This window comes from Equus asinus, chromosome 17, assembly GCF_041296235.1.
Source record: "Equus asinus isolate D_3611 breed Donkey chromosome 17, EquAss-T2T_v2, whole genome shotgun sequence".
Taxonomy (NCBI): domain Eukaryota; kingdom Metazoa; phylum Chordata; class Mammalia; order Perissodactyla; family Equidae; genus Equus; species Equus asinus.
This window is the reverse complement of record NC_091806.1, coordinates 23,402,893-23,428,066: the sequence shown is the minus strand read 5'-3', so window position 1 is coordinate 23,428,066 and position 25,174 is coordinate 23,402,893. Positions and strand designations below refer to the sequence as shown.

The 25,174-nt window shown below is 35.3% G+C and overlaps 1 protein-coding gene and 1 pseudogene across 7 annotated transcripts in view; both read left to right on the top strand.

Annotated features, from left to right (window-relative positions):
• LOC139039656 (olfactory receptor 5L1-like) overlaps window positions 1-25,174 on the top strand; it is a 46,723-nt gene that overhangs the window by 12,511 nt on the left and 9,038 nt on the right. For 2 of the 7 annotated variants that reach the window (XM_070487762.1, XM_070487760.1), the window contains exon 1: window positions 11,502-11,607. The exons of 1 other annotated variant lie outside the window; for it this stretch is intronic. The gene's annotated coding sequence lies outside the window, so the exon portion shown is untranslated. Of the gene's footprint in view, window positions 1-11,473; window positions 11,608-12,441; window positions 12,578-25,174 lie in introns of those variants that run through there. 4 more of the 7 variants (XM_070487765.1, XM_070487764.1, XM_070487759.1 and 1 more) reach the window with 4 other exon arrangements.
• Window positions 12,441-23,440, top strand: LOC139040769 (olfactory receptor 5D18-like; annotated as a pseudogene).

Sequence of the window (25,174 nt, the reverse complement as noted above, 5' to 3'; positions counted from 1 at the left end):
AAATCTCCGAGAGATAATGGATTCAATGAGGAGTAAGAACATAAGGATCATAGGAATTCCCGAGAATAGGGAAAAGGAAAATGGAGCAGAAAGTGTGCTTAACGAAATTATTGAAGAGAACTTCCCAAATCTAGGGATCAACGGGGAAATGTGTGTAGAGGAGGGTTTTAGATCTCCTAGATTTGTCAGTGTAAAAAGACCCTCCGCAAGGCACATAATAGTAAAGTTGGCACATAGGAATGATAAGGAAAGAATACTCAGGGAAGTAAGGAAAAAAAAGAGAATAACCTATAAAGGAGCCCCTATCAGACTGTCAGCCGATTTCTCTACAGAAACCCTACAAGCTAGGAGAGAATGGAGTGATATATTCAAAGCTTTAAAGGATAAAAACCTTCAGCCAAGAATACTCTATTCAGCAAGAATTTCCTTCAGATATGAGGGAGAAATTAAATCTTTTCCAGACAAGCAAAGGTTAAGGGAATTTGTAACTAAAAGCCCTCCATTACAAGAAATCCTCAAGAAGGCTCTCATACTTGAAAAAAGAGAAAAAGGGAGAAAGGGGACACAAGCCACAGACTAGGGAGACCGATGGATAGAACCAGAACAGGATAGCAAATATTCAACTATAGCTTTAGGGTAAAAATAAGGAAACTACCAAAACAAGGACGATCTTAGCACTCTAACTACCAGTTAATAAGACAAGTTGGAATAAAAAATGAAAATAATTATTTAGGAGGGGAAGAGCAAAGGGTCTAAATCAGTATTGGTCGAGTAAGTAAGAGACCACCAGAGAATAGACTATATTATACACGAGATTCTAAATACAAACTTCAAGGTAGACACTAAAATAAAGTACAGAACAGAGTCACAAATCATAGATAAGGAAAAATCTAAGAAACCCAGCATAAGAAATTGCAGTATTAAATGGATAGTCTAAAGCACACAGGAAAAGAAACACAGGAAAACAAGATAATGAGCGAAAGATTGACAGCATTAAGTCCACATGCATCAATAATCACTCTCAATGTGAACGGGTTGAACTGTGCAATAAAAAGACACAGAGTGGCAAAATGGATTAAAGAACAAGATCCAACAACTTCTTGCCTCCAGGAAACACACCTCAGCCCCAAGGACAAACACAGACTCAGGGTGAAGGGGTGGAGGACAATACTTCAAGCAAATAGCAAGGAAAAAAAGGCAGATGTTGCAATTCTCATATCAGACCAAGTGGGTTTCAAAATAACACAGGTAAAGAGAGACACAGAGGGACAATATATAATGATCAAAGGGACACTTCATCAAGAAGAAATAACGCTTATAAATATCTATGCACCCAACACAGGAGCACCAAGATTCATAAAGCAACTATTAACAGACCTAAAGGAAGATGTTAAAAACAACACAATCATAGTAGGGGACCTCACCACCCCTCTCACATCAATGGACAGATCATCCAGACAGAAAATCAACAAGGAAATAGTGGAGCTGAATGAAAAACTAAAACAATTGGACTTAATAGACATATATAGATCACTCCACCCTGAAGGAGCTGAATACACATTCTTGTCAAGTGCACATGGAACATTCTCTAGGATAGACCATATGTTGGGAAACAAGACAAACCTCTACAAATTTAAAAAAATTGAAATAATAACAAGCATCTTCTCAGATCATAGTGCTATAAGGCTAGAAATTAATTACAAGAAAAAAGCTGAGAAAGGCACAAAGATGTGGAGACTAAACACACTACTGAACAAGCAATGGATCATTGGAGAAATTAAAGAAGAAATAATAAAATACCTGGAAACAAATGAAAATGATAGCATGCCATACCAACTCATATGGGATACAGCAAAAGCTGTATTAAGAGGAAAATTCATCGCAATACAGGCACATCTTGACAAACAAGAGAAATCCCAAATAAGCAACCTTAAAGCACACCTAACTGAACTAGAGAAAAAAGAACAAATGAAGCCCAAAGTCAGCAGAAGGAGAGAAATAATAAAAATCAGAGCAGAAATAAATACTATTGAAAAAGGCAGTAGAAAGGATCAATGAGACAAAGAGCTGGTTTTTTGAGAAGATAAATAAAATTGACAAACCACTAGCCAGACTTCCAGAGAAAAAAAGGGAGAAAGCTCAAATAAACAAAATCAGAAATGAGCGAGGAGAAATAACAACAGACTCTGCAGAAATACAACAGATTACAAGAGAATACTACAAAAAACTATATGCCAACAGAATGGATAACCTAGAGGAAATGGATAAATTCTTGGACTCCTACAGTCTCCGAAAGCTCACTCAAGAAGAGGCAGACAATTTGAACAGACCAATCACAAGGAAAGAGATTGAAACAGCAATCAAACGCATCCCAAAGAATAAAACCCCAGGACCAGATGGCTTTCCTGGGGAATTCTACCAAACTTTCAGAGAGGATTTAATACCCATCCTTTTCAAGCTACTCCAAAAAATTAGGGAAGATGGAACACTTCCTAACACATTCTGTGAGGCCAACATCATGCTGATCCCAAAACCTGACAAGGACACCACGAAAAAAGAGAACTACAGGCCAATATCACTGATGAACATAGATGCAAAAATTCTAAACAAAATTTTGGCAACCAGAATTCAGCAATTCATCAAAAGAATCATACATCAGGATCAGGTGGGATTCATACCAGGGACACAGGGATGGTTCAACATCCACAAATCAATCAACGTGATACACCACATCAACAAACTGAGGAATAAAAACCACATGATCATCTCAATAGATGCAGAGAAGGCATTTGACAAGATCCAACAGCCATTTATGATAAAAACTCTGAACAAAATGGGCATAGAAGGAAACTACCTCAACATAATAAAGGCCATATACGACAAACCCATAGCCAACATCATACTCAATGGGCAAAAACTGAACGCCATCCCCCTGAAAACAGGAACGAGACAAGGATGCCCTCTATCACCACTCTTATTTAACATAGTACTGGAGGTCCTGGCCAGAGCAATCAGGCAAGAAAAAGGAATAAAAGGAATCCAAATAGGGAGGGAAGAAGTGAAACTCTTGCTGTTTGCAGACGACATGATCTTATATATAGAAAACCCCAAAGAATCCATTGGAAAACTGTTAGAAGTAATCAACAACTACAGCAAAGTTGCAGGGTATAAAATCAATTTGCATAAATGAGTAACATTTGTACACTCCAGTAATGAACCAACAGAAAAAGAACTCAAGAATACAATACCATTCACAATCGCAACAAAAAGAATAAAATACCTTGGGGTAAATTTAACTAAGGAAGTGAAGGACCTATATAATGAAAATTACAAGGCCTTTCTGAGAGAATTTGGATGACGACATAAGGAGATGGAAAGACATTCCATGTATGTGGATTGGAAGAATAAACATAGTTAAAATGTCCATTCCACCTAAAGCAATCTACAGATTCAACGCCATCCCAATCAGAATCCCAATGACATTCTTTACAGAATTAGAACAAAGAATCCTAAAATTCATGTGGGGCAACAAAAGACCCCAAATTTCTAAAGCAGTCCTGAGAAAAAAGAACAAAACGGGGGAGGCGTCACAATCCCTGACTTCAAAACATACTACAAAGCTACAGTAATCAAAACAGCATGGTACTGGTACAAAAACAGGTGCATAGATCAATGGAACAGAATTGAAAGCCCGGAAATAAAACCACACATCTATGGACAGCTTATCTTTTTTTTTTTTTTTTTAAAGATTTTATTTTTTCCTTTTTCTCCCCAAAGCCCCCCGGTGCATAGTTGTGTATTCTTCATTGTGGGTTCCTCTAGTTGTGGCATGTGGGACGCTGCCTCAGCATGGTCTGACGAGCAGTGCCATGTCCGCGCCCAGGATTCGAACCGACGAAACACTGGGCCGCCTGCAGCGGAACGCGCGAACTTAACCACTCGGCCACGGGGCCAGCCCCTGGACAGCTTATCTTTAACAAAGGAGCTGAGGGCATACAATGGAGAAAAGAAAGTCTTTTCAACAAATGGTACTGGGAAAACTGGAAAGCCACATGTAAAAGAATGAAAATTGACCATTCTTTTTCACCATTCACCAAAATAAACCCAAAATGGATCACAGACCTAAAGGTGAGACCTGAAACCATAAGGCTTCTGGAAGAAAACGTAGGCAGTACACTCTTTGACATCAGTATTAAAAGGATCTTTTCCGACACCATGCCTTCTCAGAGAAGGGAAACAATAGAAAGAATAAACAAATGGGACTTCATCAGATTAAAGAGCTTCTTCAAGGCAAATGAAAACAGGATTGAAACAAAAAAACAACCCACTAACTGGGAAAAAATATTTGCAAGTCATGTATCTGACAGAAGCTTAATATCCTTAATATATAAAGAACTATTGCAACTCAACCACAAAACATCAAACAACCCAATCAAAAAATGGGCTGGAGACATAAACAGACATTTCTCCAAAGAAGATATACTGATGGCCAATAGGCACATGAAAAGATGCTCATCATCGCTGATCATCAGGGAAATGCAAATCAAAACTACACTAAGATATCACCTTACACCCGTTAGAATGACAAAAATATCTAAAACTAATAGCAACAAATGTTGGACAGGTTGCGGAGAAAAAGGAACCCTCATACACTGCTGGTGGGAATGCAAACTGGTGCAGCCACTATTCAAATCAGTATGGAGATTCCTGAAAAAATTAAAAATAGAACTACCATACGATCCAGCCATCCCACTACTGGGTGTTTATCCAAAGAGCCTGAAGTCAGCAATCCCAAAAGTCCTATGCACCCCAGTGTTTATTGCAGCATTATTTACAATAGCCAAGACATGGAAGCAACCTAAGTGCCCAGCAACAGACGAATGGATAAAGAAGATGTGGTACATATATACAATGGAATACTACTCAGCTGTAAAACAGAACAAAATCATTCCATTTGCAATAACATGGATGGACCTTGAGGGAATTATGTTAAGTGAAATAAGCCAGCGAGAGAAGGATAATCTGTGTATGACTCCACTCATATGAGGAATTTAAAATTATGGACTATGAACAGTTTAGTGGATATCAGGGGAAAGGTGGGGTGGGGGGTGGGCACAAAGGGTGAAGTGGTGCTCCTACAACATGACTGACAAACATTAATGTACAATTGAAATTTCACAAGATTGTAACCTATCATTAACTCAATTAAAAAAAAAGAAAAAAAAGATGCTTTGTATGGTTTTAATCTTTTTAAGTATACTGAGGCTTGTTCTGTGGCCTAACATTTGGTCTATCCTGGATAATGTTCCTTGTGCACTAGTTAAGAATGTGCATTCTGCTTTGGTTGGGTGGAATGTTTTATATATGTCTATCAGGCCTAGTTATTTTAAGTGTTGTTTAAGGTCTCTATTACACTATTGATCTTCTGTCTAGATGTTTTATACGTTATTGAGAGCGGTATATTGAATTCTCTAGATATTATTGTAGAACTCTCTATGTCTGTCTTCAATTCTCTCAATTTTTCCTTCATATACTTTGAGACTGTTAAAAACAAGACAGCAGGTCCAAAATGGAGTCAGTTATGCTAATTCCAACATTACCAAACCAAAACTTGACTTAATTATAGTTTTGGCTCTTCCAAAAGTGGAATCTGAAGTCGGTCAATCAGGAATTGTCTGATCCTCACTAGTCAGGTAATCTGCATGATAGATTCCTGCCATCCCCTAAAGGAAAGTAACCTTGCAGCAACCAATCTGTTTTTATGCCTAGTATAACTTCCTTGTTCCTGCTCCCTTCTTCCAATAAAAGTCTTTCATTTTGTATAGTTCTTCAGAGCTCATTTCTATCTGCTAGACTGGATGTTGCCTGATACAGGAATCATGGAATAAAGTCAATAAGATCTTTAAAATTTAACAGGGCTCATATATATATACATATATATTTATAATTGTTATAGCTTCTTGACAAACTGAACCTTTTATCAATATATAATGTCCTTCTTTTTCTCTTGTAGCCATTTTTGACTTGAAGTCTATTTTGTCTCATATTAGTACTTCCAAACCTGCTCTCTTTTGCTTATCCTCTGCAAGGTATATCTTTCTCCATCATTTCACTTTCAATCTATTTGTTTCTGTGGGTCTAAAGTGAGTCTCTTGCAGACAGCATGAAGTTGTCCTCCAGGCTTTGCAGATTGGCTAAGGGCTGGGACACTCTTTCAACAATCAGCCAGGCTTATACTGAGCCTAGGGATCTGCCAAAGATGAAAGCCTAGGGTCTTCTCAAGTTCTTTCTGAGCATATATCTCTCCCTGAACATGAACATATCTTCCTAATTCCCCCATATTCAGACGTGCTTTTGAATGTCCTAATTTCCCGAATAAACTCTGCTCTGTATTTTCTTCTGGAATTTAGGCATCAGTAGATTCTTATTCATCTTGCAGTGTTTTCACGCAATACCCATTGTTATTCCCACCTGAGATTTGTGTTAGATGGAAGAAAAGATACTTTGTATCAGTCTTTCACGTAGCCTCCTAGCCTCCAGACAGATAAGAATAGACATACACAATAATTTGCAAATATGATTGTTTCTGCTCCCTCCAGAACGAGAGTTCTGAATCCCACACTGGGAATGCAGGCTACCATTTCAATACTGCAACCACACCAGGGAGAGGGTGGCCAAGGGCAAGTAAAAATGCCGCAAAAATTTGCTACCTCTTTTAAGTTACTTTTTATTTTTTGTTTTGTTTTATCATCACCTTGGTTGCTGTACATCTTTGGTGGTTTTCCAGTTTTCTGATAGTTTGTTCTGGCAGTATTTGCTTTTTTCATTTTTTGTGATTCTGGAGGAGCAGGAAAGCTGGGAGTGCCTACTCAGCCATTTTAATACATCAAGGTATGCACAAGAAGAAATAGAAAACTTGATTTGAGATATTTGTTCATTTCATTTTCATGAATAAGAATGATAATTGGCTTCTCTCTCCTTTACTTTACAAGAGGAATGGAGAGTGGTATTTTGTTAAATGCTGGGGACTGACAGCTCTAAATGAATTCTGTAAAAGTCTTTAGATTTCCCAGAATATAGGAAAAGAATGAAATCTGCATATCTCATTCTAAGTATCAAATTTTAAAGATAATATTTTAAAAATGTGATTAATTTCTCTTGTGAACAAATATGCAAAAATCTGAAATAAAATTTTTGCTATTGAATTCACTAAGCCTTTTATAATAGTATATTTAAAAATAAATGTATGAGACAGCATCAGAAAGCTTTCCATTTTATTTCACGTATGTGTTACATTGGTTTAGCATAATAAGAAAAGTCCTGGCAAATCTAAAGAGAAAGATAAATATGAGGTATATGATAAAAAATGACAAAATTATTTATAGTATTTGCTTATTATCTTTCTAATATCTATAGGATATCTTTTTTATTTTTTTAAAAAATTTCTTTTTTTCTTTTCTTTTTGCTTTTTCTCCCTAACTGCCCCCAGTACGTAGTTGTATATTTTAGTTGTGGGTCCTTCTAGTTGTGGCATGTGGGATGCCGCCTCAAAATGGCCTGATGAGCATTGCCACATCCATGTCCAGGATCTGAACCAGTGAAACCCCAGGGCAAGGAAGCAGAGCACGCGAACTTAACCACTTGGCCACGGGGCCAGCCCCAGGATATCCTTTTTAAATATTGATATTGGTAATGTTTTCTTTTTCTTTTGATACAAAAGCTGTGCATTTACTAATTGTATTGATCTATCCAAAGACCCAAATATGATTTCATTGATTTTTTTCCTATTATTTTTTTCTTCAATTTCTTTATTGAGATCAGTCAACTCTCTTTAGGTATAATCTCTTTTTTCTATTTAGGTTGTATTTTTTTGAAGTTTTTATTCAAGGCATATTTTTAATATTTCTAAGGTACTATTTAAGGATATTTAGTTCAATTAAAAATGTTATGTTATCGTTTCCTTCTGCTTATTTTGTGTATACTATTTTGGGGATTTTTAAAAATCATTTTGACTCTTATTTTGTGTCCCTCACCCCCCTTATAGAAACAGTGTGTGGATATAGACATTTTTATTAACTTTGTGCACTAAGTTGAGGGGTCTTTTCGGTTTACAAGATTTCTGGTTTAAGAGGCTTTATTGCTTTCTTCTGACAGTATAGTGAAGTGAAGTGTGTGTGTAGTTTAAAAACAACACTTACATACTTCCTTTTCTCTTAACCATTACAACTCTAAAGGATGCTGTCCTTGTTTTCCTTCCCTACTTTCCTTTAGAAATATTTTTCATTGAGTTTTTCACCTCAAATCCTGTATAATTGCTATACTTTTTCCTGTATCCAATGCTGTCCTCTATCAGACTTTGGAGGTGTTTTTAATTATTGGTTATGTAAGAGGAATTTTCTTATTGATTTTATCTGTTTTATATTACTAACAGTATCTCCACTTCCCTTTTCTCTTTTCTAAACCATTTCTTCAGACTTCTTCACTGGTCACTCATAGAATTATGGTAATTGGAGGGCCAGAGATAGTTTTTTTTACTTTTGATAAATATTTCTCTACTTATAGGCATCTTCAACTTCATAAGATTATCTTCCTTACAGTGATGCAGAAAGTGTGGGAAGTTCATTTGCTTTATCTGGTCTGAATGGGCTTTGGGCGGATGAGTGGGAAGATGGAATTTTAGGTGTTATTATCTTAAGACCTTCTTTTCGACCTTCGGAATGGAGTGTTTATTTATTTTCATTTAATGAGTTTAATAATATCAATATGCATTTCCATAAAATTTCTTCTGAAACTTGCCTAGTATATATCTCATATAGTAATTTTGCAGTCGTGGTCTATATTTTTCCTTTGTTATTTTCTAATGGCGTGCTTTTACATTTTCAAATGGAATGACTTATTGTTTGATAAACATTGTTATTAGTTTATATTTGGATTTATTAGTATTCACGGAATGCTGTTTACATTTTTATCTATTTACGTTGTATCTATTAGTATTCAGGGAATGTTATTTACATTTTATTTTTTGTTGGATTTATTGTGGTTACTCTTGGTTTAAAATATAGTCAGTTTTCATGAATGTTCATGTGCAGTTGAAAAAAATTGTATGTCTTATTACTGGAGTTCCATGATATATATGCGATTGTGTTATTTGGGATTATAACCTTAGTTACTAAATGTCATTTCTTTTTCTTTTCTTTATTTCTCTCTTTTTTTGTGCGTGTGAAGAAGATGGGTCCTAAGCTAATATCTGTTGCCAGTCTTCCTCTATTTATTTTCTCCTCAAAGCCCCAGGACACAGTGGTATATTAGAGTTGTAGGTCCTTCTAGTTCTTCTGTGTGGGATGCCACCACTGGCATGGCTTGGATGAGTGGTGTGTAGGTCTACACCCACATTTCAAACAGGTGAGCAGTGGGCCAAGGAATTGGAGCATGCAAACTGAACCAGTAGGCCACTGTTTGTTATTTTCCTTTTGTCTTGAATTGAGAGTCTCTGTTACTTCTCCTCTCATCTCTTATAGCTTTTGGTTTATGGAAATCATTGCTTTGTCATTAGATATATAAATATTAATAACTGCTATATCTTCATTGTGGATTCTAGCTTTTGTAATATAGTGTTTGTTTCTTTTACTACATTTAAAACTTTATGGTCTGCATTTTCCTTTGTCACATGTCATGATTTTGACATCATTTTATTTCCTTTTTTCTAATACCTTTATCAAATTGTAATTATTTTTTTAGTTTTAACATGCATACAAAAAAGTGCATGAAAGCCAGCATGTGTTTTTACAAAATCAGCACAGCTCTGTAACTAGCATAGAGACCAAGAAGAAGGACTTTAACAAAACTCAAGGCACGCTTGATCATTTTCATTTACCAACCTTCTCTAATTCAAATAAAATTACTATATAAATTATAACATCAATATTTTATGTTTTTAACTATAAAACTATACAGAATATTTTTGTATCTAGTTTCTTATGCTCAGCATTATATTTATAACATCTATTCATCTTGTTTGCAAATTTCTTTGAATATATCCCAAATTATAAAGGTAAAAATGTTGATGGCTTTTTAAGTTTTTTTGTTTTTGTTTTTTACTTTGCAGGTATTACAGATAGTGGCAGTACGAAGAATCTTGCTATATTGTTTGATGAACATAAATATTTCCATGGGGTATAGACCTGGGTAAATTTCTGAGTAGTATCTTATGCATGTGTTTATCTACTTTAAACATTATGAAACGAGACACAGAGCTAAGTCTCTCTAGAGAAACTCATGCAGCTATAATAATATAAGACATACTATATTTTAAGTAAAATAAAATTGCTAAATATAAAGAGGATTATTTCTAAATGTTATAGAGCTCTACCAACTAAGAAGAAATTACAATTCAAATATCCATACACTTGATAATAGATCTTCAAAACAGGTAAAGAAAAGATCCAGAGCTATAAGAAGAAATAGATAAGTCCTTCATTGCCATGGCAGAATTTAACGTACTTCTCCCATTGATGAATAAACAAGCAATACAATATCTAAGAATATAGAAGTTGTGAATTACATAATTGAAATATTTGACTAGTTAACTTTCAAAGAATATGACTACCAACAAAAACAGCATACATATGTTTTTCAGTGCACATAGAAAATTTACTACAATTGACTATTTGCTGGATCATAAAGCAAACCACAACAAAGATTGAAGGACTGAAATCATTCAGAATATTTTCTGTGACAATGAAATTAATTTAGGGATCACTAACTTATTCTTCAATTTTAACTTTACTGAATCTCCTTGTTTATGAATTTCTCATGTATATAGCACAGTGTTGAATTTAAGCATGTCCTTAAATTTATTAATCAGTATGTTCTGTTTCAGTTCTGTAATATTTTGTCATGTATAAGATATTTTACATCATACACATGCATGTATATTTATACGGATATGTAATACTCATAGGTGTGTATATATCTAGAGAAATGACTTTTCACCATTTTGGGTTTTTTGCTCATCTTTTAAGGAAGGTTTGTATTTTTGTCTTTATACTAATATCTGTATATATTGTTGATCCCTTTTATTTGTGTATTTACTTATTATAAATGAATTGAAATGAACTGTTAATGCTCTTTATTACTCGAACTGTGTGATGTGTAAGCAACCACGAGACAACACATTACTCCTAGTTTAAAATTAATAAACAGAAAAACAGGATAAAAATAAAAGGTGAGTTGATGCTTGAATTGTTACGTAATTTATCATCTTTGCACATATAGTCCCTTATCCCTGAAAGAAAGAGGATGGAATAAACGATCTTCAAGGTATATTCATACTGTGAACATCTTGTTTTCTATTCCTTTTCTCTGTTACTCTTTAGAGAAATTAATACACTGTGATTTTAGTGTCTTGATTTAAATTATGGTATCACTTTGCCATCTAGTCGTTATTGTATTTGTACCACTTGTAAAGGAAAGAAATTCATACTTTGCTACTATTTGCAGAAGGATTTTTGTAGTACTGGACCTTATGAAAGAATTCTGCCAATTCCTATATAATTTGGTTGATAATGAGATTACAAATAGATGAAAGCTGAACTGGCAATGTTGGAAGTAAGTGAAACCAATATTTCTTTCTCTTTACGTCAAATTAGAATAACCTTAAGAAAAAAAATTACCTCTTTTCTAATAACAAATAATACTAAACTGAGATTTAAGAGATTCAATATCAAGTGTACCTTAACTCTTTAATCTTTTCTGAAATATGTGCCAGATTGTAGACTCAACTTAGATCAGAGAAAGATGAAGAAAATTGCCTGTAATCACATTAATTGAGAGTTATACTACACACAGAGCGCTAGTCATGGGCATACAGTTTATACTTTCCATTATCAAAGCTATCTATATCTCTATCTACCTATCTACATCTATACTAATATCTATATATCTCTATCTCTAGCTATATATGTATATATCATACTGGATTTGGGAGGCTATTTTGAATTGAATTTCTTCTTATTGTATGCTATACTTACATACTTATATATGCTTGCATGAATGGTATCCTCATTTGAAGGAAAGAATTAATAAGTCTTACATTGAACCAAATCCCTTTTGGTTAGGAAGGTTAGAGCATGCTACTTAATTAGTGTAAGAGTCACTTTTTTTGAAAGGGTGGTTAAACCAATCCATGAGATACTTCTAATTTCTGAGATCTGAGAAACATAAAAATAATTTAAAAACAATAGAGTATTTGGGAACGCCCAAAATGAAGTGATCTTAGCTAGAGCTCCTATGAATATGAGGATTAGTCACAGAATATGGGAAATGCAGAGAAACATCGTAGAGTTTTGTTGTTTTATTGAGGAAGACTAGCCCTGAGCTAACTGCTGCCAATCCTCCTCTTTTTGCTAAGGAAGACTGGCCCTGAGCTAACATCCTTGCCCATCTTCCTCTGTTTTATGTGTGGGATCCCTACCACAGCATGGCTTGCCAAGCAGTGCCATATCCACACCTGGGATCCGAACCGGCGAACCCCTGGCCACCAAAGCAGAACATGCGCACTTAACCGCTGCGCTACGAGGTCAGCCTAAGGAGTTTTATTGTTTGTCTACATTCTTCCTCAAGAACCTCCCCGTTCCTTTTACTTACATTAAAGTTTTTATCTTTATAACCTCTTCTTATATCCTATTAATAAAATTGAGCAACAAAGGGATGCTAAGAATCATTCATACTATTCTATTTTTGGACACTCTGGAGAGAAAGTTCTTTTTCTTAATTCTGAAATTGGTTTTCCTGTGGTTTTTAATTTAATGGAATTAATTCTCTTTCTTGAATACACAGTAAACAAGACCAGCCAGTCTTTCACATTTTAGCCTTGAAATATTTGAAGACATTGGTCAGAGTCTCCTTTTACTTTTCTTCTGTGTTCCAGAAATCTCGAGGACATTAATTGGTTTATTAGATGCTTTATTGCAATATATATTTCTCACTGCTATTTACTTGACACTGCAGGGTACCTACACAGTTATTCATAGTTATTGGGAACCACTGGCTCACACAATGAGATGCTATCCAGGACACAATGCTTCCTTCCAAATTAAAATGGAAATGGGAGTTGCCTCTTTCTGTCTACATAATCTATTTATGGAGTCAATATATCATAATATTAGAATGGGATCAATTTCATTCACAATATCTGTACCTTTTGACAACCACAACTTCTTCATCATTCCTTACTTGTTCTGTTGGCATGGGATCCTATTAAAGAGTTCAACCACGCTGACCCCAACTGCATTCTCTTCACAATTTGGCTCTTCTGATCCTCCAACCTTATCTTTTACTGCTACCTGCATAAACTCTACTTCTAGTTGATAGGAACATGAGCATCCCTATTACTACATTGGCTCAGACTATCTTCTGCTTAAAAATTATTTTGTTTTGCTTTCTTGTCCCTGCAATCCTATCTTAACATTATAGTTCAGCTGGAAGTTCAAAATCCTATTGTGATTTTGCCAATAAGAAAAAAATCTTGGATGTTATTCAATTATCAGAACTTATGAAGAGTATTCCTAATGTGCTTGACAACAGTTTAAAGTAAAAAAAAAGAATGATAAAACAATGAAAACTTTGTGCATAGTGATCATGTAAAAAGTGTAGTATCTTTTTTTTTTAAAGATTTTATTTTTTCCTTTTTCTCCCCAAAGCACCCCAGTACATAGTTGTATATTCTTTGTTGTGGGTCCTTCTAGTTGTGGCATGTGGGGCGCTGCCTCAATGTGGTTTAATGAGCAGTGCGATGTCCGTGCCCAGGATTCAAACCAACGAAACACTGGGCCGCCTGCAGCGGAGCGTGCGAACTTAACCACTTGGCCACGGGGCCAGCCCCAAAAGTGTAGTATCTTTTAAAACAGCTGTTGTGCTTGATAGGTGGGGCTTCCCCACTGAGTCTGTGCCTGTGCCACTCCCTGTGACCATGGTGGGATCCTGGACTCTCCCACTGGTCAAGAGAATAACCACACAGGGGCTCAGCATTGTCTCCACCTGCTCCCACAGTCTTGCCAGTTGTACTGCCCCTTTGGGGATGCTGTAATACTGTGGACATTTGTGGCAGCTGAGGGCACTTTCCTATGTGCTGCAGATATGCCACATCTGTTCCTAGGGCACACCAGCCTTTGTGCTTGGTGGGCAGGGCTTCTCCACTAACACTGAGCTGAGTCTCTCCCTGGAGCTGTGGTGGGACTGTGGATTTTCCCACTGGACAAAGGAGTGATCAAGCTAGGGCTCAGGGTTGTTACCACCTGCTCCCGTGGTCCCACTGGGACTCACTTCCCCTTATGGGAGTACAGTAGAGCTGCGGGAGTTTAAGGAAGCTGGGGGTTTGTTCACCCAGAATTGCACTTGGAAGTAAGAATAATCACTAGGCTATTTATTTCATTGAATGCAGCAGTCACTAAAATAATCTTCTGGCCAATGTAGGGGTCAGAGCAAAACACAGAAACAAAGAGCTCGATCTTCAAGATCATAAACAAAATTACAATGAGTACCACAGGAATATAAAATATTATAAGAGAATACTATGAAAAATTATATGCCAACAAATTGGACAACGTAGAAGAAATGGATAAATTTTTAGATTCTTATCAGCACCCCAAAGTGAATCAAGAAGAAATAGAGAATCTGAATAGATCCATCACAACTAAAGAGATCGAAACAGTAATCAAATACCTCCCAAAATAAAACTCCAAGACCCAGATGTCTTCTCTGGATAATTCTATCAAACATTCAAAGGAGATTTCCTACTTATCTTTCTCAAACTATTACAGAAAATTGAAAAAGATGGAACACTTCCTAAGACATTCTATGAGGCCAACATTACCCTGATATCAAAGACAGACAAGGACAACACAAAGAAGGAAAATTACAGGCCAATATCACTGATGAACATAGATGCAAAAATCCTCAACAAAACACTGGCAAATGGAAGACAGCAATATATTAAAACAGATCATACACCGTGATCAAGTTCTATTTATACCAGGGACACAGGGATGGTTCTGATTTGCAGGAACATCTGCTAATGAATCAATGTGATACACCATATTAACAAAATGAAGAACAAAAACCTCACGATCATCTCAATAGATGCAGAGAAAGCATTTGACAAGATCCGACATCCATTTCTGATAAAAATTCTCAACAAATTGTTTATAGAAGGAAAGTACATCAACATAATAAAGACCATGTACGAGAAACCCACAGCCAAATCATACTCAATGGGGGAAAACTGAAAGTCGTCCCTCTGAGCAAAGGAACAAGACAAGGGTGCCCACTCTTACCACTCTTATTCAACATAGTACTTGAGGTTTTGGCCAGAGGAATTAGGAAAGAAAAAGAAATAAAAGGAATCCAATTAGGCAATGAAGAATTGAAACTCTTGCTGTTTGCAGATGACATAATTTTATATATAGAAAACCCTAAAATATCTATCAGAAAGCTATTCGATGTAATCAACAATTACAGCAAAGTTTCAGGGTACAAAATCAACTTACAAAAATCAGCTGTATTTCTATATTCTGATAATGAGCTAACAGAAAAAGTCAAGAACACAATCCCATTTACAATCACAACAAAAATAATAAAATATCCTGGAATAAATTTAACCAAGGAAGTGAGAGACCTATACAATGAAAACTACAAGACTTTGCTGAAAGAAATTAATGATGACACAAAGAAATGGAAAGACATTCCATGCATATGGATCAGAAGAATAAAGATAGCTAAAATGTCCATGCTACCTGAAGCAATCTAGATTCAATGCATTTATCTTCTTTCAATGCATTCATAGTTCTAAGAATCTATTCCAAAGATAGAGTAACAAAACTATGTATAAATCACATATTCCCAAGCATTATTTATAATATCCATAGACTGGATAAAATCCAATATGAGGGTTGTTGATTAAACTATGGGTCAGAATAAAGAAGTATACAGCTATGAAAATGGAAAAAGGAATCTTTCTATATATTGCAATGGAGTGCCCTACAGGAGATTTTCTTATGTGAATAAAGACAAGACAGAAAATTTTTGTAGTGTGATAAATTGTGTGAGAGAAGAGGGAAAGATAAAACAAAAACTAATAAAGATAGGAAGAGATGAAAGAAAACTTTTAGGAATGTAAGTTATAATTTAGCTTTGATTTGGGGGAATGTAATATTTTACATACTTTAAAAGACATATTTATCTCAAAAAGTAAACAAAAAATCTCTAAAATTTAAAACAACAACAAACGAATCTATAATGTTGGACACATGGTCACACAGTGTTTCTATAAAAGACTTTAAACACAGCGTTTTGAGAGTATATCCTCATTGTGTAATGTTTATTTACTATAAATTAAATAAGTAACTATTGAAATATCGTTGAAACTAAAGTTGCAAACATAAAAGAGTTACAGCTCTAAAGGAAGAGAAGATATGCAAAAAACTTTTCATCTTAATTTGAAATAGAAATTTAGTTTGAAACACTTTTTCTCTTAAAAATAGTGTCACTCATAGTGACAACCTGGTAGCAATGAACATCCCTATTCCCAAAATTTTCTCTAAAGGGAAATCTTTGATCTCTAAACAGAACCAGAACTTTTTGGAAAAACAAATGATTTGAAGGCTGAGGTAGAAAATGTTATGACCCTTAAGCAACTTAATTTTCCAGAAAGCAAGAATGTTTTTAACAGCTAGTTGAATCATTTCAAAGAGATATAGAAGGCAGTTTGAAATGGTTCCCACTGGCTTACAATTAACATAAAAATGAATGTTGATTGCAATTAATTTAAAGGCATGAAATATGTTTAAATGTAAACATTTAAATCCAGATGCCAACAACACAAAAAATAATGTCACTGGTTACTATTAAATGAACTTTGCTGGGGGATCAAATCATTACTTTGAAAACTGGTAAATAAAGAAGATAAATATTTATACTGGCTTTCCTTTATGAACTTTATATCAGGATTACCTAATAGTTTATGAGGGGAAATTCAGAAGAAATAAGAGCAGATAAAAGGATTGAGTTGATAAATCACAACTTTGGAGCTCCCAATAAAAAATGGATCAAGGAAATGCTTTCAATAGATAGTAAAATCATTAAGTGAAAAGTTGATAAGAACTGTTAAAAGGAAGTAATCAAGCTGACGCTACCTGAATCCACAGATCAGACTAAGTGGCACTAAAATTTGGAGAACTAATTAACATGTACCTTACAATTTGGTGCAACCAGAAGTAGTCAGAACCACCTATGAAGAATTCTTGCCTAAAAGAAGCAGAGTGAAACTGAAGTAATAAATCTTGATGTGAGTATCAATTTACAAACATTGGTGCAGGAACAAGACAAATGACAAAGCAATAAGCTAAATACAGAACTTGCAGCATTCTACAAACGGTCCATGTTTTCCAAAAAGTTACCCGAACACACATATGTGTACAAACTCATACACGCGTGCAAACACACGAGGAACGGTACATAATAGAACATAATGTTACATAATAGAGAAAGCTTAGTTATAGCAAGGATATTTTTTTGATTTTTGAATCAAACTAACTGTAAAAATATATCTTTGAAGCAATTGGGGAAATTTAAACATGAGTTTGGTATTAAATTATTTAAGAATACATTATTATTTTTATTAGGTGTAATTTTGACATGAGTGTTTATTTGAATGTTTATTTTATCAGTTTACATTTTTTATAAATTCCTTTTAATGACTTAGTTCTGTTAGCAAGTGGATTGATAGAGAAATATAATACCCTAAACATATAATTATATTTTAACTGACTCAAATTTGTAAGACTGGAAGTCATGGACTCGCTGTCCCTAAAATGTCTCAACCCTTCAGGACAAAGAACACCACACGTAGTCCTGTTTTCTGGGCTTCACACAGCACTTTTGGACAAAAATACATTTGGGACAGGAAAAATATCGGTGTAGAAAGCAGTTCTTGTAGTTCCTTGTTTTGAGACTTGCAGCATTGGCTGAAGTACTTTTTGTTTTCATGAATGCCTTCAAAAGACTTAAAGTTTGAAAATTACATTGATAAACCTCTTTTACATTTGCAATCTCAGTTTATATTGCAGACCTGAATTTATTTCATGGTAGTTTATTAATGAAAATGTACTTCAAAAGTGCTCAACTAATGTCATCTCATATTTTGTTATCGTTCTAATAAATAACAACACTGTGGCATAAATACAGCTTTAAAGGACATCCATAAATGTCCCAGATAGATGTCCTTGTTTTTCTTTCTGCCATAAATAATGTCATTCTGAAAAACCCATTGTATTTTTACAAAAGGGATTTAGAAGGCATGAAATATCACCACAAACTGCAAATTATTGAGATGCATTAAAAAAAAAACAAACCTGATTGTCGATTTGAAAATCAGTAGTATTTGCTGCTGCCTTTGGCAAAAACTCAACACTCTTCCCCCAGGTATTTGCATAATTTACTCTCTCACTTCATAATGGTCGATACTCAAATAACACCTCACTATGGTCTTTGCTGAGCTCCCTGTTTAAAATGACACCTTCAATTTTATGTTTCTTCCATTTATAATTACAGGAAATTATGTATTTTTTTGTTTTTTTGTACCCCCAATTACATATAAATTTGTTGACAAAGGGGAGTTCTTTGTCTTTTTCCCCAATACCTAAGAGAGTACCCAGCTCAGGGTAAACCTGTAATAAATATTTATTGAATCAATGAATGAAGGAAAGAAAAATTAGCAATTATGTATCCCTATTACGTACTCAACCTTCTTTCCCTGGTTTCTGACTAGAGAGAAAATTCAGCAGAGTGCACATTTGTTTTGGCATGTTTTTCTTTTATTTTGACTGCCCAGTTTCAATAATCACATCTAAAGCATCCTTATTGTTCTTTGTGAAGTATCTCTTTTCTCAAACTTAAACCCTTCATGGTTCAGGTAGGTTTGGCTCTATTCCCAGTTCCTTGAAAGGTCATGTTTATCATTCCATAAAGATTCATGGTATACTTACTTTATGCTAGTCACTGTTCTAGACACTTAGACTATATCAGTGAATATATTCTCTGCTTTCCTGGACATTTTATTCTAGGAGGGGGAAACAAACAATATGAAAGAATGTAATAAATAATGATTAAACATATATTTGAACCATGTTACATACTTGAAACACTAAATTGGGTAATGCAGTAACCCCTGGAGTATAATAGTATGTTCATGGAAGTTTTCACTGAAAAGGTGCATTTGAACAAAAACTTAAGGGAAAGCATTCCACGGTAGACAAAAAAAGTGGTAGAAAGGACCATAAGGAAGGAGTGTGTGATATTTTTTGAGAAACAAAAAGTGAGGAACAAAAGCCAGGCGGCCAGATTAGCTGGAGAAAGTAGAGGGGAGAAAGAGTAATAAAATAGGACAGAGATTTTAAAGTAACAGGACAGACGGTTTTCCCAAATTAATATTTAACTTTGTAAATATCATTGCTTTAGCTCTCTATGGATCACGATGACCTAAAAGATGAATCTTCACACTTGTCCGATATGGTAAGAATGGATGGTATAGAGGAAGAGGGTTGTGCCCAGCATATAGTAGTCAATCAGTTAATACCAGATAATGATGACTTCTATAATTACATAGTTTTGATAATTGTAGGAAGGTGTGGAAGTGATTGGGGGCTGGAGGAAGAGACTAAATGAAACTTCATTTCATATAAATAAAATGCCCCTCATGTTGCTCCAGGTTTTCTAGTACACAAGAATTACATCAGAGAAAAGTCATTGATTTTAACTGTTTACTTAATGACCTCAAGACAATGGGGCAATAGGTGGTCTCTAGGGTTCCTGTCCCAAAGGTAGTGACTATAGCTATAAGAATGCATACATCACTCTCAACCTGCAGTGGTCCTTCCTTTGCCATCAGCAGATTTGTTTTAAGATTCTGCGGAAAGATTGATGTTAATTTCAATGTGTGGTATGTAGAAAACAACATGAGGGATGGAACTTGCCTTTTATATCTAGACAGTTCTTGAAAATATTTAGTCAAAAGTTACATATCTGAACATGCAAGGAAGAGGTTGACCATTTACTTTACAGAGCTTTGCGTTAGAGGGCCTGGCTCAGCTGAGCTCCTCACTAACAGCCCATGAACAACAGCTACTGGTGTGGATGGGGAGAGAAGAGCTCTGAGAATTTGAGGGACTGTGCATTGTCTTGATTCTGTAAAATTTTTGAAGGGGAGTCAAGTTAGAATACAAAAATGTTTAAATAAAATGAAACAAGTAGAGATTGAATAGACTGTCTAGTGAAAATTAAAAGGGACCAGCTTTAATTAAGATTATAAAGCAGGAAACAGTTGTCCTGTGAGAGCAAACATTACAACAAAATGGGGAAAGAATTATAAGAAAGAAGATTTTAACTGTTATATTTTCTATATAGCATTTGGGACACAAGAGGCATTATATTAAATATATAATATTAGTTTAAAGTGAATTCCTTTTTTTTCAAAAAAGATTGGCACCAGCGCTAACATCTGTTGCCAATCTTTTTTTTTTTTCCCTCCCCAAAGCCCCCAGTACATACTTGTATATTGTAGTTGTAGGTCCTTCTGGTTGTACTCTGTGGGATGCTGCCTCAGCATGACCTGATGAGTGGTGTCATGTCAGCACCCAAGATCAGAACAGGTGAAACCTTGGGCCACCAAAGCAGAGCACATGAACTTAACCACTTGGCTACATGGCTGGCTGGCCGAAAATGAATTCTTAAATGCCCTAGCTAAATTAAATATTGTATTAAGAAAAAAAGCTTGATAATTAGAATGTCTGGCTTTGCAATGGATTGTCTTTTGAGGTTGTCTTTAATATTCAAATTTATGGGTATAGAAACAGGACCATTGAGGGTCTCAGTTTTGCATATGATCTGACATTTTATTGATGAGCCATCTGAAATCTATTTCTTGGGTCCTGAGACCAGAGATAATCTTACCACAAATGATAAAGAAAGAGTTTTCCAGAATGGTAAGATCTTAGAAGTATTGGCAACAGTTTAGAGAAATATAATTCTCTTGTATCACTATTTCCTCATGAAATGTCTTCAGAGTGCAATACTACCTCAATTTATAATCTCTCCCCTTCATACATAATATAGGACAGAATGAATATCCTATATGTCTTGAAGGGAGAACAGAAAGAGAGTAAGACAGAGACTTAGGAAGGGGCAGTTTCTAAGTCAGAGTCTTTACTATAGTTCCTTATTCCTGAGAGAGAAAATTTCCCTAAATGTCATTCCTATTTCATCTTGATGTTGCTTTCTAGTATAACTCTGTGGCATGTATGCTGTCTTTGGACTATTTCCCATAGGTTTAGAGTCTCTAGTTTGTCAATTAAAAGTATGATGATTTAATAAAGGAAATATGTTAGCATCTAGACTAGAATATGGATCAGAGTCTGGTGTAATAAAATGGATACAGGGCTGGGAGTCTGGGGATCTGGGATCTAGTCATAGTATGTAGATTGGTCCTTATTTGCATTTCATTGGGAAAGCCAAGACTCTCCAGCTTTGTGTTTTGTCACCTCCACAATAAAGAAGTAGACTACATTATCTTTATCATCAGCTCCATTTTTATTATTGCATAAGTATTCAGGAAGGATTGACTCCCTGAACTGAAGGGCATACTCTGAAAATAATTAATTAAGGTTAATTTTGATAACAGATTTACTGAGTCAGATCCAAAAGCAAAGATTAAAGTGCTATATGGAATTAACAATAAAGGCACAGATGTAAAGTATTAGGGGTGTTCATTCTTAATGTCACAGTGTGAGTGTACAATGCAAAAATTAATATTTTCAGAAATTTCTCATTTTTGTTACTGACTATAGGACTGACTTAATCAGTCATTGCATTATGCTAGGCTTATCTTTTATGAACTTACAATGTTCAAGGAGAGCTGAAAAAGTCATGAAAATATTTGACAACATAACTATAAATCTCTCGATTTCGTATTATTTTTAAATATTAAAAAATTACAATTGAGAACTTAAAAAAGTAATTCAATAATTGTATTGTTTTTACCTAAAGAAAAATTTAAAATTTTAAATGGTTATCATGTTTGAAAAGTTTAGACATTGAGCATGTCGTAAATAAAAATTACACAGAGAAATCCTGAAAGATATTTTGCTTTGTTTTCCAGTCTTGGTAAGGTTAGTTAACCAAGCTTCTTATATCCTCACTCTCCTTAATCTTTTTGTTTTCAGGACTGATTCAGACTCTAACAAACAGAAACCATGTTGCTGTCAGAGAGAAATAAAACTGGGGCCACGTTCACTCTCTTGGGCTTCTCAGATTTCCCAGAACTGCAAATCCCTCTCTTCTTGATTTTTCTGGCCATCTACAGTGTCACTGTTGTAGGGAATATTGGGATGATTGTAATAATCAAAATTAACCCCAAACTACACACCCCTATGTGCTTTTTCCTCAGCCACCTTTCATTTGTGGATTTCTGCTATTCCTCCATCATTACTCCCAAGACCCTGGTGAACCTAGTTGTAGAAGACAGAACAATTTCATTTATAGGATGTGTAGTACAATTGTTTTTCTGTACTACCTTTGCAGTAACTGAATTCTTTTTATTAGCTGTGATAGCCTATGATTGCTTTGTGGCCATTTGTAACCCTCTGCTCTACACATTTGCCATGTCCCAGAAACTCTGTGCCGTGCTAGTGGTCAGATCATATGCATGGGGAGTAGCTTGTTCCTTGATATTCACATGTTCCGCAATCAAGTTATCATTTCAAGGTTTCAACACAATTAATCATTTCTTCTGTGAATTCTCCTCATTGCTGTCCGTCTCTTGCTCTGATACTTGTGTCAACCAATTGCTGCTTTTCATTTTTGCCACCTTGAATGGGGTCAGCACACTACTCATCATTCTCATGTCTTATGTGTTTATCATTGTCAACATCCTCAAAATGCATTCAGCCGGTGGGCGCTGCAAAGCCTTCTCCACCTGTGCCTCACACCTGACCACCATTACTATCTTCTACTGCACCATGCTCTTCCTCTCCTGTGTGCCCAACTCCAAAAACTCCAGGCGCACAAAGTGGCATCTGTGTTTTACACCGTGGTGATCCCCATGTTGAATCCTCTGACCTACAGTCTGAGAAATAAGGATGTCAAGGCTACAGTAAGCAAAATAGTGGACAGTAAACTATTTCCTTATTAAGAATATTATTTTAGGGTCGGCCTGGTGGCGCAGCGGGTGAGTGCGCATGTTCCACTTCTTGGTGGCATGGGGTTCGAAGGTTCAGATCCCGGCTGCGGATATGGCACTGCTTGGCAGGCCATGCTGTGTTGGCATCCCACATATAAAGCAGAGGAAGATCGGCACGGATGTTAGCTCTGGGCCAGTCTTCCTCAGCCAAAAGAGGAGGACTGGAAGTAGTTAGCTCAGGGCTAATCTTCCTCAAAAAAACAAGAAAGAAAGAGAAAAGGAATATTATTTTAGTAGAGTTTGTCCCTGACATGTAAATAAATACTGCACATAAAAGTTGATTTTAAAGAAACCTTTACAATTATGAAGAGTTAATCTTGTATAATGGAAAGATCATGGATTTTGGTTCAAACAGAGTAAACTTGGCTCTGTCTCTTACTGGAAAATAAGACAGCCATCTCTCTCATCTTGAATTTTTCATCTACAAAATTGAGATAACATAAAATAGCTCTTAACCTGACTGTGAAGATTAAAAGGCTATATGAATATCATGTGTAAAACCTTGTATAATCTCAATAAACAATTTTGTCCTCTTTATTATACATGTAATACACTACGCTTTCAATAAATATGTGAATATCTCTCACAAAAGTACCAATAGCAGTTAAAATACAACTAGTTTTCATCCTTCAACGAATGTAAAATCCAGTGTGGACAGTAGGGCAGTGAAGAAAGTGACCTTTGTCTAAGGTAGAAAATAATAAATATCATAGAGAATTTGAGAGAAAGAAAAGTTTCAAATCCATTTAAAGACTTTAGAGAAATTCCTTCATAAAATAGATATTGTTTGAATTTGTCCTTGGATAACAGAACAGACACAATTTTAGGAGACACATTTCAACAAGCTTTGTTGAGAAGACAGAAGCATGGTAAGATCAAGGAAACCAAAATGTAGTACTGAGTCAATGATGCAGCAGTTTTTTTATTGAGCAAATACTTTATAGCATGCATGTATGTGTATTCGTGTGTGTGTGTATTTTTGTGTATACAGGTTACTTGGAATGAATGGAAAGTTGGTAATATGTGATCTGTATTCTGAATGGGTTTCAAAGGAGCTCCTGTATGGCAGGATGATAAGCTGTGATAGGCTCCACCAGAGCCTGAGAAATAGTAGAGTGGATCTCAAAAAATATTATAGGCAAAAAGTAAGCAGGATGAGTGTCTACCCAATCTGTATTTTATGCTATCATTTTGCCTATAACCCGTCAAAAACATGATCAGTTCTTTATGATTCTTTTTTCTGAACATCAGTGTAATCTCTGAATCCTCAACTGAACATCCACCTTAAAAAAAAGTGTGGGGTATGCCTAGAGGCATAGCAGTTAAGTTAGCGCTCTCCACTTCAGCAGCCTGGGTCCACCGGTTCGGATCCCTGGTACAGACCTATGCACTGCTTATCAAGCCATGCTGTAGCAGGTGTCCCACATATAACATAGAGGAAGATGGGCACGGATGTTAGCTCAGGGCCAATCTTCCTCAAAAAAAAAAAAATCCTGTTTGGAGTTGCCTCAAGTGTTGAAAATTAATCAGCTATGTAACTTCATTCAAAATAAAGTGAAAACCAGGCAGTCATTAGCGTTAAGACCTATTTCACCTGGTAAATAAAAAATACTAGATTTCTCTAACATCAATAACTCACTTTTGCTTGAATGTCTTGTAAACCCTTTTGCTTCTCTTTACTCAATGTGTCTACATAAAATTCCAAGCTAGTCATCAGTATAATGGAAGAAATAAATTTCCAAGTGTGTTTTGGTAAGGCAGAACAACTAAGGTGGGGGATAATTTTATATGGATTCAAAACACTTATTTGGAATGTTCATATTATTTTAAACTTATGATCATTATCAAAATGTTGCATTCATGTATATTATATGATAAGAAATCAAT